The following is a 23,004-nucleotide window of genomic DNA, read 5'->3' as shown; positions in this document are numbered from 1 at the left end:
CAATACAGGAATCATGATTTTATGAATATAATGTTTAACAGTATAAAGAAATCCTGTTTAATATATTATGATATGTCGGCGCAGATGTTGTGATTCATGTTATGTTATGCCGGCACAGATGTTGTAATTCATGTTGGTGTAGATGCCATAATCATGTATGATAAGACAGAATTCATAAAATATTATCATGTCATATATTATTATGAAATACAAAACAGTTATGTTCGGTATATGAAACATATTATATGTTATTAGAACATGGATGGTATGGTTTAATTCAGTTTTCAAGAGCACGGTACCATAGCTATATGTTCAGAGTTATGATAGTGCTACCACACAACCAATAGTGTGGGGGATAGCAGTCAATGTGGCTTCAGTGTAGAGTGGAGTTGTCCCCTTGGCAATCCAGGACCAAGAGGGTCAGGCCCATCGTACTTACAGACTTATGTTTGATTTAGCATGGTCGGTCAGCCATTGCTAGGTCTTGCCTTCAGGCTTCACAACCTAGTCATGTGGGGGTAAGACATGACATCAGCTAGCTATCTATATAAGATGATTTCCATATACAGAAATGTAGTATGGTATATTATGATAATGCAAATCATGTTTTATTTCATATATGTTACAAACAGTTTTTACCAGATATATTTATGTACGGTTTATATGAATAACACGAAAATACTCATGTTGCCACACACTAATATTAGTTTATTTTCCTTACTGAGAGGTGTCTCACCCCAATATTTCAAACATTTCAGGAAATCCAGGTAGAGGAGCAGATAGAGCTCCGCGACAGTAGAGTCCAATCAAGCTACCCTATCAGAAGGGGGAGTTGTAGAGTTAAGGTTAGATTTATTTTTGGAAAGTGACCCTAGGTTACTTTCTGGTCTTTCGGTGGATGCTTGTATATACAACAGATTTAGTAGGACTATGGTATTATGGTTGGTTGGATGACATGTTTGTAAATTACGTTTCTTGTTGCTAAGGTATCAGAGTTATATGACAGGTTTATCCTTGGTACCTATGGGTCCAAGTTGATCATGATTACTTCTATTTAGTAGGTGTTAGAGATACTATGAGTATATATTATGGAAAAAATTTATGTTAAAATAGGCATGTCGTTACAGTTTGGTATCAGAGCCTAGGTTGTTAGGTTCCATAAACTTTAGAAAGCAACAGAAACAATACCATAGTATAAGACAAGGGAATTTGAGGTTTTGCTTTGTAGTCTAGATGCATGACTTCCATGATGGTTTATGTGTCTTTCAAGGGGTGACAATTTCAGGAAAGTCATAGCAAACTATTGTCGGGTTGGGTTTTTAGGTTGCAGGATTGAACCTTGAATTAGGAATAGAGATGATAAATTAATTAAGGATATGATATACTAGTTAGATGAAATGTGTTGGAGATGTTAGGGTCATAGGGTCCTAAAGCCAAGTTATTGTTTCTTTTCAGGATGGAACTTGGAGGTAGTAGTGCTCATGTGAGTGGTAGTAACGGAGTTGGACCATTGGGTGTAGGCGGAGGTGATCCAGACGTCGTATTACGCAATGTAGTTCAGCAAGTCATGACTGAGATTGCACGGAACTCCAGAGAATAGGGAGGCTTGTCTGCAGTCCATGGGTGCACAATAGAGAAGTTCACCAAGATAAATTGTAATGACTCAAAGAATAACAGTATTTAAATAATAAAGAGAGAGGGAAATGGAAACAGAAACAGAAGGGGACAGCAGACTTTGAGAATAATAACTGAGAAATTTAATCAAGGACTCATCGACAAATACAAGGGATTCTTCGACGAGGGTAACATAGGGTCTCGTCGACGAGGGTATGTTTCGTCGATGAGAAAATACCGAGAGGATATTTGGGCGACTCTGAATTTTGTCGATGAAGGGTAGGGTTTGTCGATGAATTGTCTATTGAACTCGTCGACGAAGTGACGTGGCTCATCGATGAGGGCTAGTGTATAAAAAGGCCTAACTTCATTTTTCTGGCAGAATTTTGATGCTTAACCCTCTCTCTCTCTTTCCTCCCTACAGTTCCTCTCTCTTTTCTCTTCGATTTCAGCCCCGTTAGTTGCCAGATCGATGATCTGAGGTCACCACGATGCTCTTAGGGAAGTTCTCTCCAAATATTCTAGAGCAGATCATTGGTGGAAGTAAGTTGAAATTCATCCCTAAGTTGAGGTAAGACTTTTTATTCAAAATTTGGTCTTTCCATAGTTGAAGGAAATGATGTACTCGAATAAATACTAAAGTTTAGTTTTGAGAATTATCATTTTCAGGGTTTTGTTCAAGGTTTCCTACGGGTGTAAGACCATTTTTATAGAGGGGCTTTTCAGTTTCTAGGTAAGGGGATAAATTAAAACAGTTATTTTTTTATTGAAATTGCTATTATTTAATAGTAGAATAATTTTCAGAAAGCATGTGATTATATATGAGTATAATTGAGAAAATGTAAGTTTGGGAAAATATTGCAATTGTATAGGAACTGTGATTTCAGAACAGAATATATGGTTTCATTCAATTCGTGTGGCGTGAATATTGTTTTATATATATATATATATATATATATATATATATATATATTATACCCTGTTAAGTTAGATTTATAAAATAAAGCATGTTTACAAATATTTTCAGGAATAACATGATAAACATAGTAAATTATGATTTTAGAATATATGATATGTTCGGCGCAAGGCCGCAATTATTCATGTTATTCGGCGCAAGGCCACATTTATTCATGTTTTTCGGTGCAAGATCGTAATTATTATCTTAATGTAAGATTCAGAAAATGTTATTATTTGATTTATGATAAACAGAGTATGTTTATGTACTATATGTTATCAGAACCCGGATGATAGTTTAGTTCAGTTTCAGGAGCTCGGTACCGTAGCTTATAGATCAGATATCTATGTTCATATTGGTGCTAACCACCCCATGAGGGGATGGGAGATAGATAGTCGATGTGGCTTTCAGTGTAGAGTTGTAGACGTCCACCTGGAAGTCCGGATCAGGGTATGGCGGGCCCATCGTACTTACAGACATTTTTTGATTCGGCAGTGGTTGGCCAGCCATTGTCGGGTCCCGCCTTCGGGTTGCACAACCCGTCATGGGGGTAATACATGACATCAGCTAACTATACATTCTGGATAGTTTTCAGTATTATATATTATATTAGATAATACATTATTAGTATGATTATTTAGAAGTATGGAATTATATGTTTATCTAACCATATTGTGATTTATGTTTTATGGTATGTGAAATGTACGGTATATGTATTACAACATTAAATATTCATGTTGCCACACAACTGATTTTAATTTATCTACCCTAACTAAAAGGTTTCTCACCCTAAGTTTAAATTATTTCAGGAAACCCGAAGAGACCGGTGGGTCAGGGCCACCGTTGAGTGTGTTGATCTTCCCTGCTAGAAGGGTAAGTTTTGGTCTAGGATCAAGAGATTTTTGTTGTAAGATCCTAGGTTTATTTTGATGTTTTGGAGATTGTATATGGATACAGTATCTTTGGGTATATAGTAGACTCTGGTTTTATGTAATTTATGGTTGATGAATGTGATTTACATTTATTGCTGCCTAGGTTCCGTTGTGTATAATAGGTGTCCCCGCTACCCACGGGTTTAGGTTGACTATTTTATTTATTCTGCTTTTATTATATGAATATCTAAGCAGGACGTTAAATGAATCCTCTGGCATTTTCAGGAGGAATTGATTCTGCGGTCGCCGAAAACTAGATGTAGTAAATAGAGAAGGTTTTGGTAGTGCTGCAGTGCACTGAAGAGTAGAGAGTCTTATCCACCACTTATGAACTGACAGGGGAGGCTGAACGATGGTGGAGTGCGGTGAAATTATTGGAGAATCAGAGGGTTGTGCCTATAGATTGTGCCTATAGAAATGACTCGGTGCCGTTTTAAGGATTTGTTTGTCGACAGATACTTCCCAGCCACTGTCAAGGAGGCCAAAGTGGAGGAGTTCCTAAATCTGAAGCAGGGATAGCAGTTAGTCTAGCAGTATGCGACAAGGTTTATCAAGTTGTCGCGCTTCACCTCGTTTATCATACCCGATGAATCAAAGAAGGAAAGATAGTTTGAAAGGGGTTTAAGAAGTGAGATCTATAGGCAAGTTATGGTATTGAAAATACAAGATTTTGCTGAGTTGGTCAATAGAGCAGCTTTGGTTGAGGTTGGTGAGCGGATGGGTGCAGAGGAGCAGGGACATAAGAAAAGGTCCACACCTTCAGGCTTCCATCAGGGCTTTGGTCAGGGTCAGTGGAGGAGAGGAAACTATGGCAGAGGTCAGAGGCAGGAGACTGGGGACCGCGAGGGTCAAGGTGCACAAACCTACCCTGTATATCAGATATGTGGGAAGAGGCATCTGGGGGAGTGCCGAGCAGGGAGAGGTGTATTTTATCATTGTGGAGGATCGGGACATTTGGCACGAGATTGTCCTACACCACCTAGTATCGCTCCTGCTCCTGGGAAATTCAAGGGAGGTTGCCAGGCACCTCGGAGAGGTCAGCAGAGGAATGTAGCCCCAGCGAGAGTTTATGCTCTGATGCTAGGAGATGCTGAGACTGCCACAAACGTCGTGATAGGTACCCTTACAATTTATCATGTCATGCTATTATTTTATTTGATTCGGGTGCTTCTCATTCTTTTGTGTCTGCGAATTTCATCAAAATGTCTGGAGGCGAGATCCAATCATTAGATGTAGAATTGTCAGTAACTTCACTGGCTGGCTTAGTGGTAAAGTGTCGTAAGGTGCTCATGGGCTATCCAATAGAAATTCAGGGGAGAGTACTACCTGCTGATCTAATTGTACTTGACATGCATGGGTTCGATGTGATACTGGGTCTGGGTTGGCTGACAACTAACTATGCTAATATTGATTGTCATCTAGAAGAGGTAATCTTCAAACGACCAAGCAAGAATTTAGGTTTGTGGGGTCGTAGGTGTGTTCCCCACCTTAGTTAGTGTCAACTACTCAAGCGAGAAGACTACTCCTGGATGATATCGGGGGTTTATGACTTTTGTTAAGGAAGTGTCAAAAAATGAATTGAAACTTGGCAACACATCAGTGGTTAAGGATTTTCCAAATGTTTTCCCATAAGAATTACCAGGACTGCCTCCCAATCGTGAGGCAGATTTCATTATCGATTTATTTCCTAGGACGACATCGATCTCTAAAGCTCCTTATCAGCTGGCTCCAACAGAATTGAGGGAATTAAAGGACCAGCTACAAGATCTATTGAATAAATGGTTTATTAGACCTAATGTATCGCCTTGGGGAGCACCCGTGTTGTTTGTAAAGAAGAAAGACAAGTCTATGAGGATGTGTATTAATTACAATGAGATAAATAAGGTAACCATTAAGAGCATGTATCCTCTACCTCGCATGGATGATTTATTTGATCAGCTCCTGGGTACACAGGTTTATTCCAAGATCGACCTCAAATCATAGGGAATTAAAGGACCAGCTACAAGATCTATTGAATAAATGGTTTATTAGACCTAATGTATCGCCTTGGGGAGCACCCGTGTTATTTGTAAAAAAGAAAGACGAGTCTATGAGGATGTGTATTAATTACAATGAGATAAATAAGGTAACCATTAAGAACATGTATCCTCTACCCCGCATAGATGATTTATTTTATCAGCTCCTGGATACACAGGTTTATTCCAAGATCGACCTCAAATCAGGTTATCACCAAGTGAAAGTCAAAGTAGAAGACATCTCGAAGACAGCTTTTAGGACTAGGTGTGGGCATTATGAATTCCTTGTTATGCCTTTTGGTTTGACGAATGCTCCTACAGTGTTCATGGATTTGATGAATAGAATCTTTCACCAGTATTTGGACCAGTTTGTTGTGGTTTTCATTGATGATAAACTAGTCTATTCGAGAAGTTTTGAGGAGCATGAGACACACTTATGACTGGTACTTCAGACGCTCAGGGAAAAGAGATTGTATGCCAAGTTCAGTAAATGTGAATTTTGGTTGGAGAAAGTGGCATTTCTGGGGCAAGTTATATCATGGGACGGAATTTCAGTGGATCCCAATAAGATTGATGCAGTAGTGAATTGGGCCAGGCCGAAAAACATTCAGGAAATAAGGAGTTTCTTAAGGCTGGCAGGTTATTATCATCGGTTTGTTAAGGGATTCTCAGTATTATCGGGGCCTCTAATGCATTTGACCAAGAAAAATATAACGCATTTGACCAAGAAAAATATCAAGTTTGAATGGGATGACAGTTGTGAGTAGAGCTTCCAAGAACTGAAACAAAGGCTTGTCACTATACTAGTGTTGATCATTCCGTCAGAGGGTGATGGTTATGTAATTTACAGTGACGTGTCTTTGAAAGGGCTCGACTATGTATTGATGCAGCATGGTAAGATTGTAGCTTATGCCTCCCGACAATTGAAAGAGTATGAAAATAACTACCCTACCCACGATCTAGAATTGGCTGTAGTAGTACACGCATTAAATATTTGGAGGCATTACTTGTATGGTGAGAGATGTGAGATATTCTCCGATCATAAAAGTTTGAAGTACTTTTACGCTCAAAAGGAGCTGCACATGAGACAAAGGAGGTGGTTGGAACTTATTAAAGATTATAACTGCACTATCAGTTACCACCCAGGGAAAGCAAACGCGATAGCTGACGCTCTGAGCAGAAAATCAGTGGGACCAGCATTGGCAGCTATGGAGGTTCAAAATCCGGCATGATGGACTTGGAGAGGTTCAGCGTAGAATTAGTGGAAAGTGATCACCAAGCATTTATTGCCAACTTGGTGGTGTAGCCTACTCTACAGGAAAAGATTAAGACCACTCATAAGGATAACGCAGAATTAGCAGAGCTGAAAACTAAGGTGTAGGACGGACAGGGAGAGGAATTCAGTATTTTTGATGACGGGGCCTTGAGGTTCCGTTCTAGGTTATGCCGACCTGCAAATATGGACATCAAAAGGACGATCTTAGAGGAGGCTTATATGTCCTTGTACACTGTTCATCCAGGTAGTACTAAAATGTATAGGGATCTGCGAGAGTCTTATTGATGGAGCAGCATGAAGAGGGAAATTGCCGAATTCGTGCAGCAATGTTTGACGTGCCAGCAGGTAAAGGCTAAGTACTAAAGGCCGACAAGCCAGTTGCAGCCACTTTACATCCTAGAGTGGAAGTGGGATCATATATCTATGGACTTCGTAAAGGGTTTACCATTGGCACCACATGGTCAGAATGTTATTTGGGTGGTCGTTGATAGATTGACGAAGACCACTCATTTCATTCCTATTAAAGTCAACTACTCCATGGACAAATTGGAAGAATTATATATTCAGGAGATAGTGCGATCACATGGTGTGCTAGTGTCTATAGTTTTAGACCGAGACCATATTTCATGTCACAGTTTTGGAGAAGCTTGCAAAAGGCTCTGGGGTCACAGTTATCTTTCAGCACAATGTTTCATCCTCAGATGGATGGCCAGATTGAAAGGGTGATTCGGATATTGGAAGATATGTTGTGGGCATGCGTGCTGGATTTTGGGGGTAGTTGGACCTAGTATATGTCGCTGGTAGAATTTGCATATAATAATATCTATCAGGCCAGCATCGGCATGACACCTTATAAGGCGCTCTATGGAAGGAGATGTCGTTCTCCTCTTTACTGGGATGAGATTGATGAGAGGTGAGTTTTGGGACTAGAAATTGTGTAGCAGGCGTACGATAAAGTCCAGCTCATTAAAGAAAGAATTTGTGCAGCTCAAAGTCGGCAGAAGAGCCACACCGATACTCGCTTCTAGAAGTTGGAATTTGAAGTAGGAGACCATGTGTTTTTAAAGATAGCGCCACTAAAGGGAGTTATGAGATTTGGGAGGAAGGGTAAGTTGAACCCTAGGTTTATTGGTCCTTTCAAGATTCTTGAAAGAGTATGGTTAGTTGCCTACTAGCTGGCTTTACCACCAATTTTATTTAGAATTCACAACGTATTTCATATTTCCATGTTAAGGAAATACGTCCCAAATCCCTCCCATGTCATCAGTTATGTCGAGTTAGAACTCAGTGATACTTTGACTTATGAGGAAACTCTAGTGTAGATTCTAGACAGGAAAAAGAGTAGGGTCAGTTGCCTACCGGCTGACTTTACCACTAGTTTTATTTAGAATTCACAACGTATTTCATATTTCCATGTTAAGGAAATATATCCTAAATCCCTCCCATGTAATCAGTTATGTCGAGTTAGAACTCAGTGATACTTTGACTTATGAGGAAACTCTAGTGCAAATTCTGAATAGGAAGGAATAAGAATTGCACAATAAGAGGATTCCATTAGTAAAAACCCTATGGAGAAATCACACAGCGGAAGAAGCTTCTTAGGAGCTTGAGAAAGAGATATGACAAAAATACCCGCATCTGTTTAGCGGGAAATAGCAGTAATTAGGAAGAGATACAAGTAAATGTGTAATGTTTCTTTTTGTAGGTTAGTCGGTACATGTAATAATTTCCTGTTGGTAGGTAGTGTTTTGGTTTTGGGAGAATTTTATTTTAAGTATTTGTAATCTCCCAGAACCCTAAATATAACCACGGTATTCCTTCGCCACAAGTGAGGGTAAGTAATAAAATAAGTAGCCCATTTTCTTTAAAGGATGGTGTCAATACAGATTGTAAATTTTGAGGACGAAATTTTACAAGGAGGGGAGAATGTAGAGACCTAAAAAATTATAGTAATTAAATAATAAGAGACAAGGAAATTCTAAGGGATTTTTGCAAGGTCTCGTCGAACAGGCTTGTTGGGATAGTTGACGGGGACATGCGTCTCATTGACGAGGAATTACCAAGAGAGGTGTTTTAAGGCCTAAAATTCGTCAACGAGGAGTAAGTGCTCATCGACGAACCTCCTTCTTGAGCTCATCGACGAGATGATGTGGCTTGTCGACGAGTCTACACTTTATAAATATGTTAAACTCAGGTTTGTAGCAAGACATTTGTGCATACAAGGTTTCTCTCTCTAGGATATTCGCCCTCCTCACATTCTCTCTAGATTTTTGACCCGATTCTTTGCCGGATCAACGATCCAAAGCTGCCACGCTACTCCTGGGAAGTTTCTCTTCATATCTATAGGAGTAGATCGTTGGTTAAGCCAACTTGGGCATCATCCCAAAATTTGGGTAAGTTAGTTAATTTCAGTTTTATTGGGTATTTGGAGTTTCTGGACTAAGAAGAATATGTTAGGTAAGATAATACTGAAGTTTTGTTAGGGAAAAATGTTAATTTCAGTGTGTTGTACTGAGAACATTACAGGAGTAGGATTGTGTATTTTGTGGGCTTCTCAGTAAGCCAGGTAAGGGGATAAAGTACGTCAGAATTTTTCAAAAAATTATTTTTATTCTATAGCATTTAATTTCAGGAAAATATGTATATTATAGAATAATGTTTGGGAAATACTGCTATGAACAGGGATATGATTTAAACGTGTTTTATCAGAAATTATGATTTTAGAACAGATTTTACATTTAGAATGTTACCCATTTCTGTGTGGCATGAGTTTAAATTTCCATGAAATCATGTATATTAGAATAATATGTTTTTCCCAGATCCAGCATGATATGATAGCTTTCAGAGTAATTATAAAATAATACTGGAACCATGATTTTATGAATATAATGTTTAACAATACGGATATGCCAGCGTAGATGTTGTGATTCATGTTATGTTGTGTTGGCGCAGATGTCGTGATTCATGTTGGGGCAGATGCCATAATCATGTATGATAAGATAGAATTCATAAAATACTATCATGTCATATATTATTATGAAATACGAAATATTTATGTTTAATATATGAAACATATTATATGTTATCAGAACCTGGATGGTATGGTTTAGTTTAGTTTTCAGGAGCATGGTACCGTAGTTATATGTTCAGAGTTATGATAGTGCTACCACACGACCAGTAGTGTGGGAGATGGTAGTCGATGTGGCTTCAGTGTAGAGTGGAGTTGTCCCCTTGGCAATCCGGGATTAGGAGGGGTAGGCCCATTGTACTTACAGACTTACATTTGATCTAACATGGTCGGCCAGTCATTACTAGGTCCCGCCTTCGGGCTGCACAACCTAGTCATGTGGGGGTAAGACATGACTTCAGCTAGTTATCCATCCTAAGTGTTATTTCAATATTGTACATTTATATAAGATGATTTCCATATATAGAAATGTAGTATGTTATATTATGATAAGACAAATCATGTTTTATTTTCGATATGTTACAAACAGTTTTTACTAGATATGATTATGTATGGTTTATATGAATAATACGAAAATACTCATGTTGTCACCCATTGATGTTAGTTTATTTCCCTTACTGAAAGGTGTCTCACCCCAGCATTTCAAATATTTCAGGAAATCCAGATAGAGGAGCAGATAAAGCTCCACGACAGCAGAGTCCGACCGAGCTACCCTGTCAGAAGGGTGAGTTGTTGAGTTAGGGTTAGATTTATTTTTGGGAAGTGACCCTAGGTTACTTTTTGGTATTTTGGTGGATGATTGTATATATAATAGATTTAGTAAAACTCTAATATTTTGGTTGGTTGGATGATATGTTTGTAAATTACGTTTCCTGCTGCTAAGGTATTAGAGTTATATGACAAGTTTATCCGTGGTATCTATGGGTCCAAGTTGATCATGATTACTTCTATTTAGTAGGTGTTAGAGATATTATGAGTATAGATTATGGGGAAAAAATTATGTTAAAATAGGCAGATCGTTACAGAATAAGTTAGTCGAAAACATCGAATCCCTTAACTTACTTTTCTCCCAATTGAAACGAATAAATAGTAAAGGAGTGTTTTCAGTTTATTAAATTTAATCACACAACAAAAAAGTTAAAAAATATTTTACATTGAAATAATCAGAGGTCAATCCAAAAATAACAAGGTAGTGTTTGGTAATTGGAAATTAACTCTTGAAAATGAAATCGAGATGATTGATTCCAATTCTTAGCATTTTGAATTGTAGCATTTCCATTTCATGTAAGAACAAGATTCATCCTTTTGCCTACTTATTTATTCTTATCTCCTATTTCAGAATCAAATTTTGAACCCTGAAGAGACAATATTTATCACGCTACTCATTATAATATATGTACATACATACATGCACACCTACATATTATAATATGATATTTTACATAGTATAATATAATATAATGAATATTGCACAAATTCAAAAAAATAATATTAATATTAAGATATCATTTAATACAAATATATAATAATATATTCAATATAAATATTATACCATTATTAATATTATAACATATAAAAAGAAATAGAATAGTATTAAATAATAAAATACTATGATATAATGGTGGTATGGTTATTGACTTATATATTATTATTTTGTATTAAATAATAAATTATTATTACAATATTGTTATATAGTATTTTATTTAAAAACAAATTAGTTATTTATAAATAATAATCATAAAATATAATATAAAAAAGTAGTATTAGTAATATAACTAAAAAAAATTAATAATAAAAAATATATTAAAATAAAATGCGAAGTATATAATTATAAAAATGATTTTATAAACAATTAATTATTACATAATTTAATATAACAACATTATATAATAATTATATATTTATAATATTATTATTGCGTATTAAATCATTAAAATAATTTTATTATATTTTATAGCGTTAAGAGTTATTTTCGATTCATATGTCTATATATATATATATATCAAATAGTATCTGACATTTTGTTTTTGTTGTGAAATAAGGGTCTCTTCAAACAATGCACAACGGAATAAACACTGTAAAAGATCAAACAATACCATATGCAACAATCTAAAATGGTGAAATACAGAATTATTTCACAACCATAGTAATATAAAGAGAGTAATAATAAATGCAACAACACCAGGAATTACGTGGTTCGTTAAAGCCTACATCCACGGGAGCAATCGACAAGAGATTTCACTATAAAAATCAAAGATACACACTCAATGATCTTCTCTCCTTCTCTCACTCTTCTCCTACTCTCTTATATGTCAAAATATGCCTAGAAGAACATTTATAACAAGCCCTCGGAGGCTTCCCTCCGAATCCCCAAACGTCACACCGTTTACATTTAAAATTCAAATAACTTCTCGCAGCCCAGGCACACTTGTCGATGAGTCAGAGAAGACCACTCGTCGACTAGTTAACCCACTCGTCAACTAGTTAACCCACTCGTCGACGAGTCTTGAACTCTACAGTTTTTCACCTCCCGACATCTTCTCGTCGACGAGTCATTGTTGCTGCACCAACATATGTTTTTCTCCATTTGTTCATAAGCGCCCACGAAGTATAAGAGTCACACCATAAACAACAATCTCCACCTTGGCGATTATACACCAATTAGGAGAACTTGAAAAACATATTTGACTGCTCCACCTTGAACTTAGAATGCTCGGTTGGGACTATCTCCCTTCTAGCACTTAGAGATATGCACCAAGTCCAAGCAACACCACTTGAACTTCCTAATGGCAGCTTCAGCTTCTACCATCAACCCCGATACAATTGTAAATTCAACACTCAAAGACTTCGCCCATGGCTTCCAATAAGACCTTCCCACAACAGTAAACACAAAAGCTGCTGTAAGTCTTATATCACCAAAACCTCTTACATAGTCTTCAACAAAACTAACAACTGACGGTTCACTCTGTTGCCTGCTAAAACACTCCATTACACAATGATGGAGGACCTTTGACATATCTCGGACATCATAACCCGTCCTTGGGTACCGAACCGTAGAAATTTCACAACGATTCTCCATAGAACCTCCCTGAGATGGTAAACAAAGTCTCCCTACGGTTCCTTCCACAAAGCCACCCTGAGATAACACAAATCTCCTTGCAGCTCTGTTCATGCAAATTAGCAAATCAAAACCCATCTTGGTCGTACCCAACACATACATGTCAAAAACTTTCAACAGAGTTCCCAACTGATTAGCCTCAGTTAATGCATTTCTAGCTAATAACATGTCATTCACATACAACATATGCATCAATTCATACATAAGTATCACCTTTTTCCCAATTGGAAGCCTCACCAATTTATACTTAAATGGTGGTCTGATAGTGCACATGGGCCCACTGTGATCTTGCTGGTCTCCCAAGCTGAAACTCCCTGCAATATGACCAATGTCAACTTTGCCCTGAGTTGATCGCTTCACCTGCATCAAATGCCCATTCATACCGTGATACCGTTGACCTGAGATGGAACTCCCCACAATTCTGCCTTCAGTCCCTAACTCCACCTGAATAACATAATTGCTACTGCTTCTACTGCAGTTTTCTGGCATTTGTTTCTCTTCCTTTACCTAAGTACACTACCCCATGACTTTAACAACAAAAGTCATGTCCTCAATCACTCCTTTGTTTGCCACAAGATCACCCAACTTGCACCTTCCTTTCTTATAACCCAGAGAGATGTATTGCTCGGATATAACACCAAGTCTAGATTCTCCATCACTAGAATAGTGCACCAGTGGGCATCCACTCACAATCGAGTAGTCTACCACAAAATCTACCCACAATTCACTTGTAACTTTCTCATCTAGCGATACCTTTAGCGATCAGTCACACGAGAAACGCGTCATACTCACTAACTTCACCAAGAAGTACCCTGCAAGCCCTATATATAACTGCCCTGCTTACAAACTTCTTAAACGAAACCATCGTACTCAGCCTCAATATTTGACTTGAGAATCTCTCTCTCGGTCTAGTTCTCGACCTCAGCCACTGCATGTAGTACACCAAAACCCTTCGTGATAAACACACGAAATACATATGTCTATCCCCTGATGCTATCATCATTGGTTCACAAATAACTGAATACATGTAGTTACCTATATGCTTTAACTGCATATGCCACAAGATACCTGACTCAGATTCAACAGTTGCAACTCCACCTACAACCGTAACACCCTGCAATGCATAAATATTTCCCACTACTTTTTCCCTTTTCATCACTATCAAGTTACCTTCACACACTTTCATTTCTCCACATTCAGACTCGTAACAATATCCATTACAATCTAAAGTTCCCAATGAAATACCATTCTTCCTTAGACCCGATTTGAGCTTTACATCACATATGGTTCTTACAACATCACCTTATATTCCGATTTTGACATTTCCAATAACAAACATTTTGCATGAAATATCATTTTCAATAAAAAAAATACAACTAGTATAAACTGACCCGTAGATGTCAAACCATTTTCTAGGATAAAAGTATCCGGTATCTACGATCCAAGAATCACCTGTGAGGCACTTCAAACCTGATGAAACACGTAACATATCTCTATCACTACATTTTGAGTCTTCCTCCACTACACTTGCATATTTTGATAAACTCTTAGACATAGATCGACATTCCCATTTTCACTAAACTAATGCCGGAGAATTCTCATCTATGATGTGATACAACACGTCCTTACCCAAACAAAGACGAATGATTGCTCCCAATTCATTCCAAGTTGTTGCATCCATGCTATCAGGTTGAATTCTGTATAAAAATTTCACCAAAACATTTTACACCAAGAGATCCTTCAATTCAAAAGCCATACAACATGCTCTGATACCAATTGTTGTGAAATAATGGCCTTTTCAAACAATGCACAATGGAATAAATATTGCAAAGGATCAAACAATACCATATGCAACAATCTAAAATGGTGAAATATAAAATTATTCCACAACCATAACAATATAAAGAGAGTAATAATAAAGGCAACGACACCAGGAATTACGTGGTTCGACAAAGCCTATATCCACAGGAGCAATCGACAAGATATTTCACTATGAAAATCAAAGATACACACTCAATGATCTTCTCTCCTTCTCTCACCCTTCTCTTACTCTCTTACATGTCAAAATATGTCTAGAAGAACATATATAACAAGCCCTCAAAGGCTTCCCTCTGAATCCCCAACCGTCACACCTTTTAATTCAAATTTCAAATAACTTCTCGTAGCCTAGACGCACTCATCGATGAGTATAGGTGTAATAACCCGAGGAATTTTTCAGTGCCTCGTCGATGAACACAGGGGTTTCATCGACGAAAGGGGGTTTTGGATGTTTAAAAATCGTCGACGAGGAGAGAAGGTTCGCCGATGAACTTTCTTTAGGACTCGTCGACGAATCCGACTTTATAAATAATGAAAACTTGGATTTTTAACAGAATTCTCAGCGCAATTACCCCCTCTCCCTCTCTAAAACATCTCCCACTCCTTCTCTCTTCAATTTCGGCCCCATTTCTCGCTGGAACGGAAATCCGAGACCGCTACGACGCTCCTGGTAAAGTTCTCTACAAGACTGCTGGAGCTGATCGTTGGTGGAATTGGTTTAGAATTCATCCCAAATTCAGGGTAAGGTGTTTATTCATAATCTGCTTTCCCTATAGTTATAGGACATGTTGTATGTAAGAAAATACTGATGTTTTGTTATGGGGGATGTCGCTTTCAGGGTGTTGAGTGGAGAACCCTGCGGGTGTAGGGTCAGAGTTCAAAGAAGGCTTTTCAGAAACTAGGTAAGGAAAATATGCTATGTTAGGAGATTTTACCTATATTATTAGAGATTTTATATGCATGTATACTAGTTATTATGCAGTTTTATAGAATAAGAGTATTAAAGAATATGTGGCCTAAGTAGATATTATCTGATATAGAATCTTATGCAGTTTTTCTCAGAATATCATGTTATATAGTATATACGAGCATATGTACATCCACAGTTTTATTGATATCAATATATATTTAGATATTTACACAGACAAATATATATACATGTACACAGATGTTTACTTAGATTAGTATATATAGTATTTACAGAATGTCATGTTTTCCTAATGCCATAACACTCAGTTTATACAGACAGAATATATAGTTATAACATCAAGATGCTACATACATGTTGTTCAGATATTACAGTATTTACAGTACATAATTATAATGTTATGGTTATTTTGGAAACATGATAAAAATAGCAAAGATAATTATAGTATATATATTTATATAGTATCAAATCCCTGATGAGATATTACAGACAGATACAGTTTACAAAGTACGGTACTGTTGCTATATACAAAATAGAGTGCAATCACATATCTCAGATAGTGTGTGGGTACCGTCAAACCATGCTCGGAGAGGATGTCGCTCCCCAATTGGGTTGAGGGGGCTGGTTTGACAAGGTAGCAGTCCCAGTTCCGTGCTTAGGAGTGGATGTAGTTTGGCCGGACTGAGGTAGTGTAGAGTGCAGTGATTTACCTGAAGGGCCGACCAGCGTTAAGTCCCGCCTATGAGCCGCACAACCCTGTCATGAGGGTTCAAATCATGACATATAGATTTTCAGGGAAAAACATAGATAAATATATATATATATATATATATATATATATATATATATACAATTTTTACAGCATTTGATGTATATAATGTGATAATAGCAAATGAAGAATAGAAAGATCAAATGATACAGTTATATTTTAAGCTACAATAAATGTAAAAGATATTTTTTCTGATTTGCCAACTTTATTGTAGTAACCCGACCCTAAGAAAATAATAATAATAATAATAATAATAAATAAATAAATAAATAAATAAAATTAAAATAAATAAATAAATAAAGAGATATTTTGGAGAAGATATTTTGAAAAGAGATATTTTGAGATATTTATATATAAATATCTTGGAGGAGATATTTATTTAGATTACTTAAGGGCTAAGTTAGGATTTATTCTATAAATTCTCTTATTCTCTCTCTCTCTCTCTCTCTCTCTCTCTCTAAGATCCTTCACCGTTCGTCGTCCGTTTCCAAAAATGGAAGGCACTGCGTGGATCAGAAAAGGAAACTCTACACTTTTAGTGGATCGGATCGTCGTTTCGGAGAGTTTCGGGTTTTCCCAAGAATCGAGGTAGGAAAATATAGTAAGGTTATGTTCTGTGATTTTAGGTTTTCGGGATCTCGGGTTGTCGATTTGGACCGTTTTCATACAAACTTTCATTTTGAGTATAAGGTAAGGGGAATTTGATTACAACAGCTATTTTGGAAAACTAAACCGCTAAAAAGCTAGTTTATATTATTATCTATGATTTAACTGCTTATTTGTGAAATTCTACCGAGCAGAGATGCCGGTTTGATGATTTTACGATTTTTGGTAAAAACGAGGTTTTCGACGTGTAATCTCCAAAATTTTACAAACATCGTTTATTTGTATTTATACTATAGTAGGAGAGGCTCGAATCCTTTATTTATTCAGTTAAACTATGTATATTGAATTTCTATCATTTAGCGGGTTTTTGTATTAAACTTGTGTGATATATGTTGATATGGGAATGAATGGATTTTCTATACTATAGACATAGAATATGGGAATAAAGTTCCAAATTTGTTATACTGATAATGTGAATAAATAGAGGCTGGTGATACACCGAGCCGCATCAATAAACAAAGAAGGGTAAACTGAGTAGAAAGACACCGGTTTGAACCCAATGCTATTATGTGAATTTGTGAAAAATACTGGAAATGCGCAGGTTATCATATTTGTATCAATTGAATTTATGATACACGGAACCACAACTTGAGAGTCCCGGGAGGGTTGAAAAATACTTTCTTTGCAGGGTGAAATGAAACCACTGTTGTATGATAAGGCACGATATCATAGCTAGATGTACACATGCAACCACACGTATTAAATGATGTGGGTACCAAGATAGTCGGCTAGCAGGGTGAAACCATTGGCTGATATTGGGCCAATGGGGGCAGTCGGATCGTATGTAGGTACTCGGTAGTGTCTGCACGAACAGGGCATTGGACGAGTACTAGTGCACAACCCGAGCCACGGGGTAAAACTGGTTATAGGGATATTTTGTTGTTGGTCATCTGATAAATCATTAAATGGTTGAAAGACAGATGTGGGAATTTTGTAATATGAATAATGATATACCTTATGCATTATTGTATTGAAAATATTTGATTTATATTCCAGATGTTGAATGAAAATATGCATGTATGCAGTCACACACTGTTATAACTCCTTCTTCCTTACTGAGAGGTGTCTCACCCTATCTTACAACCTTTGTTTTCAGGTCCGTCCGTGCGTCGATCCTAGTAGATAAAGGGACTAGGGAGGTTATTTTGGTTAGCTTACATAAGCATCTAAATTTTGTACTAAACTTGATGAAAGTCCTTTTTGGAGGGTTGTAATATGACGATTACTCTAAGTCCGAATGTATGTAAATTATGGATGTATTAGTGAACTCTAGTATAAGGCTAGTAGTAATCCCAATGGATGTTTATGTTTTTCCGTGACATTTACATCATGATTATGTATGATTTACACCCGTATGTCCCTGTTAAGGGCGGGTTGTTTCCATATCTTGAACAGGTATATGTATTTGATGTATGTGAGTGACACTTGAGTCCGTGTAAAGGGCCGGGTCATTACATTTACAGTTCCAATGTTATTATTATTGACATGCAACTTGGTCGCCACACACTAGTAATAACATATTTCCACTTACTGAGCGTTGTCTCACCCCATTACTTTACCACTTTTTAGGTGAACCAGTTAGATGAGCAGATCAGGCTCGCGAATAGAGAGTTGACTTGGTTACCTTAGTTGTAGGGTAAGTTTGTGACAGGGTTTTGTATTTTTGGGGTAGATGATATTGGAAGGAGTTATTGTATATGGTTATGGTCTGAATGTACTGAATTCTGATATTATTTAGTATATGTGGTTTTATGACTTGTATATCCGTTGTGTAGATAAAAAAAATGATATAAATTTTGAGGTCGTTACAATAGGGATTCATCGGCGAGTTAGAGAAGACCACTCGTTGACTAGTCAACCCACTCATCGACGAGTCTTGAACTCTACAGTTTTTTACCTCTCGACATCTTCTTGTCGACGAGCATAGGGCACTTATGGACGAGTCATTGCTGCTGCACCAATATATGTTTTTTTCCATTTGTTTATAAGCCCCCATAAAGCATAAAAGCCAGACCATAAGCAACAATCTCTACCTTGGTGATTATGCGCCCCTTAGGAGAACTTGAAAAACATATCTAACTGCTCCACCTTGAACTTAGAACGCTCGGTTGGGACCATCTCCCTTCTAGCACTTGGAGACATGCACCAAGTCCAAGCAACACCACTTGAACTTGCTGACGGCAACTTCAGTTTCTACCATCAACCCCGATACAGTTGTAGATTCAACACTCGAAGACTTCGTCCTAGGCTTCCAATAAGACCTTCCTTCAACAGTAAACACAAAAGCTATTGCAAGTATTATATCACCAAAGCCCCTTGCATAGTCTTCAACAAAACTGTCACGCCCCGAACTCGGAAATGGGATCCAGGGGTGAATTTAGTAACCTAACATGTCTCTGTATCAATTAAAACATACCTGATACCACATACAAAGAGGGTCCGACCCTGTGGGGTGAACGGATGCCCTATATACATACATACACATGTCCATACTCATCAAAATACGCAGCGGAATACGGTCTTTCTATACATCAAACTGTACCATACCAGAGTCTATACCATACAAGGTTATACATTACCACAATACCATACATACTACAGGTGTCTACAAAATCCATCACGACAACCCGGTTACAAAATTCGTAACTATCAGGTACTAGCAGTAGCTAAACACAAATACGTACAGTTTCAAAACAATTTCCATATAGTTCCAATATTTTCACAAAACCATTCCAGTTCATACGATACTCAAATACATACATACATACATACATATGGTCAGTGTCGTCACACTACTCACAACTACACAAGTCACCTAGTCTCACAACGGTTACGTTCCAACACATTAAACTACGAAGGTTTCCGACTTAGGCCCAATAGTGAATCCATTGCTACATACGCAACTACACAAGGTTACTTGGTCTAACCCTGATTACGTTACCACGTGCAAACTACACTGCATCAACCTAGGCCCACTGTGGTCCGTTGCTACACTCGGTGACCAGTCGGATCATACTGGTGATATTTCGCACCCCGGATATAGAGCCAACCACTCTTGGTGATATTTCGCACCCCGGATATAGAGCCGGCCACTCTTGGTGATATTTCGCACCCTGAATATAGAGCCAACCACTCTCGGTGATATTTCGCACCCTGGATATAGAGCCAGCCACTTTTGACGTACGGTAATTAGCCACCCCTAGACGATTTAACAAAACCTGGAATCACTTTGGAACTCACGTCCCTATACATTTCAGCATACGATAATAAGTCACCACATAGCTGTTTTTCACAAATATCTGGAATAACATACATACAAACACAAGTACCACACTTATTTGGTTTACGGCAAATCATATCGTTTACAATTTCAAGTATACAGTTTATGCAAATATGGATTACGGTCACCTCAATAATATAGTTTAAACAACATAAACGGTTTTCCAATCAAGTAAGAGATGATACCCGAAATCTCCAATTTTCCCAAAAATTGTAACTCGAAAATCCCGTGTTTTTACCCGACAGATTTCCCCAAATAAGTTGTCAAAACGTACATACGATCGTAGCTTACAAGCCTACCGATCCTGATTTCAAAAATGAACTGATATAAACAGAATCCCTTACCTCAACTCGAAACCAAACCACGAACTCTACGGCCCTCAAAACTACGAACCGAGACTCCAAAATCTACAAACCACAGTACTAAACATGCTTACAATCCATACTACTATACATATACCGAATCAGAAATAAAAATCGATCCTTACCTCGATTTTTGCCCGAAATTCGAAAATGCTCGAACCGAGATTCTAATCCACCAAAAACGTAGAGAATCCTGCACTGATCCTCGCTATAACTTTGGATTTGTGAATCCGGCGACAAACGACGAAGGAACCGAAGAAAGAGAGAGAGAGCTTCGAAATCTAGAGAGAGAGAGGGAATATCCAAAACTTAGAAGTGAAGAAACTCAAAAATATCTTTTATAAGCCTTTGACCCGAGGGACTTCGTCAACGAAAAGGTGGCTTCGTCGACGAAAAACCCAGCTTTTCGTCGAGATGTCGGCGACCTCGTCGACGAAGTTTGATATTTCCATTTTCTCCGCCTCTCGGTATTTTTTCGTCGACGAACCTCTGAATTTCGTCGATGAAAATCCTGCTACCTTCATCGACGAATTCTAGCTTCGTCGATGAAGCTTGCATAACTTCCATTTTACCCCTATTTTACAAACTTAACTCCACATACAATGGTTCGGGTTCTTACAAAAACTAACAACTAACGGTTCGCTCTGTTGCCGGTTGAAACACTCCATTACACAATCATGGAGGACCTTTGACATATCCCGGACATCACAACCCGTACTTGGATACCGAACGGTAGACATTTCACAACGATTCTCCATAGAACCTCCTTTAGACGACAAACAAAGTCTCCCTGCAGTTCTGTCCACAAAGCCACCCTGAGATAATACCAATCTCCCTACAGCTCTGTTCATGTGAATTAGCAAACCAAAACCCATCTTGGTTGTACCCAACACATACATGTCAAAAACTTTCAACAAAGTTCTCAACTGATTAGCTTCAGTTAAAGCATTTCTAGCCAATAACATGTCATTCACATACAATATATACATCACTTCATACATTACTATCACCCTTTTCCTAATTGGAAGCCTCACCAATTTATATCTGAATGGTGGTAAGATAGTGCACATGGGCCCACCATGATCTTGCTGGTGTCCCAAGCTGAAACTCCTTGCAATATGACCAATGTCAACTTTGCCCTGAGTCTGTTGCTCCACCTACATCACATGCCCATTCATACCGTGATACTATTGACCCAAGATGGAACTCCCCACAATTCTGCCTTGAGTCCCTAACTCCACTTGAATAACATGATTGCTGCTGCTACTACTACAGTTTTTTGAAATTTGTTTCTCTTCCTTTACCTGAGTATGTTGCCCCATGATTTCAACAACAAAATTCATGTCCTCGGTCACCCCTTTGTTTGCCACAAGATCACCCAGCTTGCACCCTCCTTTCTTATAACTCATAAAGATATACTGTCCAAACATAACACCAAGCCTAGATCCTCCATCACTATAATAGTGCACTAGTAGACATTCACTCACAATCGAGTAGTCTATCGCAAAACATGCCCACAATTCACCTGCATCTTTCCCATCTAGCGATACCTTTGGCGATCAGTCACACGAAAAACATGCCATACTCACTGACTTTACGAAGAAGTACCCTGCAAGCCCTGCATATAACTGCAATGCTCACAAACTTCTTGAACAAAACCACCCTACTCAGCCTCAATTTTGACTTGAGAATCTCTCTCCCGATTTGGTTCTCCACCTCAACCACTGCATGAAGTACACTAAGACTCTTCGTGATAAACACATGGAATACATATGTTTATCCCCTCATGCTATCATCATTGGTTCCCAAATAACTGAATACATGTAGTCACCCATATGCTTTAACTGCATATGCCATAGGATACCTGACTAAGATTCAACAGTTGCAATTCTACCTACAATCGTAACACCCTGCAGTGCATAAATATTTCCCGCTACTTTTTACCTTTTCATCACTATCAAGTTACCTTCAACACTTTCATTTCTCCACATTCAGACTCGTAACAATATCAATTGCTGTTTAAAGTTCCCAATGAATCACCATTCTTCCTTAGAATCGATTCGAGATTTACATCACATATGGTTCTTACAACATCACCATATATTCTGATTTTGACATTTCCAATAACAAACATTTTGCATGAAATATCATTTTCAATAAAAAATACAACTAGTATAAACTAACCTATAAATGTCAAACCATTTTCTAGTATAAAAGTATCCGGTATCTAAGATTTAAGAATCATCCGTGAGACACTCTGAACCTAATGAAACATGTAGCATATCTCTATCACTACATTTCGA

This window comes from Malania oleifera, chromosome 2 (assembly GCF_029873635.1).
Source record: "Malania oleifera isolate guangnan ecotype guangnan chromosome 2, ASM2987363v1, whole genome shotgun sequence".
Taxonomy (NCBI): domain Eukaryota; kingdom Viridiplantae; phylum Streptophyta; class Magnoliopsida; order Santalales; family Ximeniaceae; genus Malania; species Malania oleifera.
Note: the sequence above shows the minus strand (reverse complement) of the source record.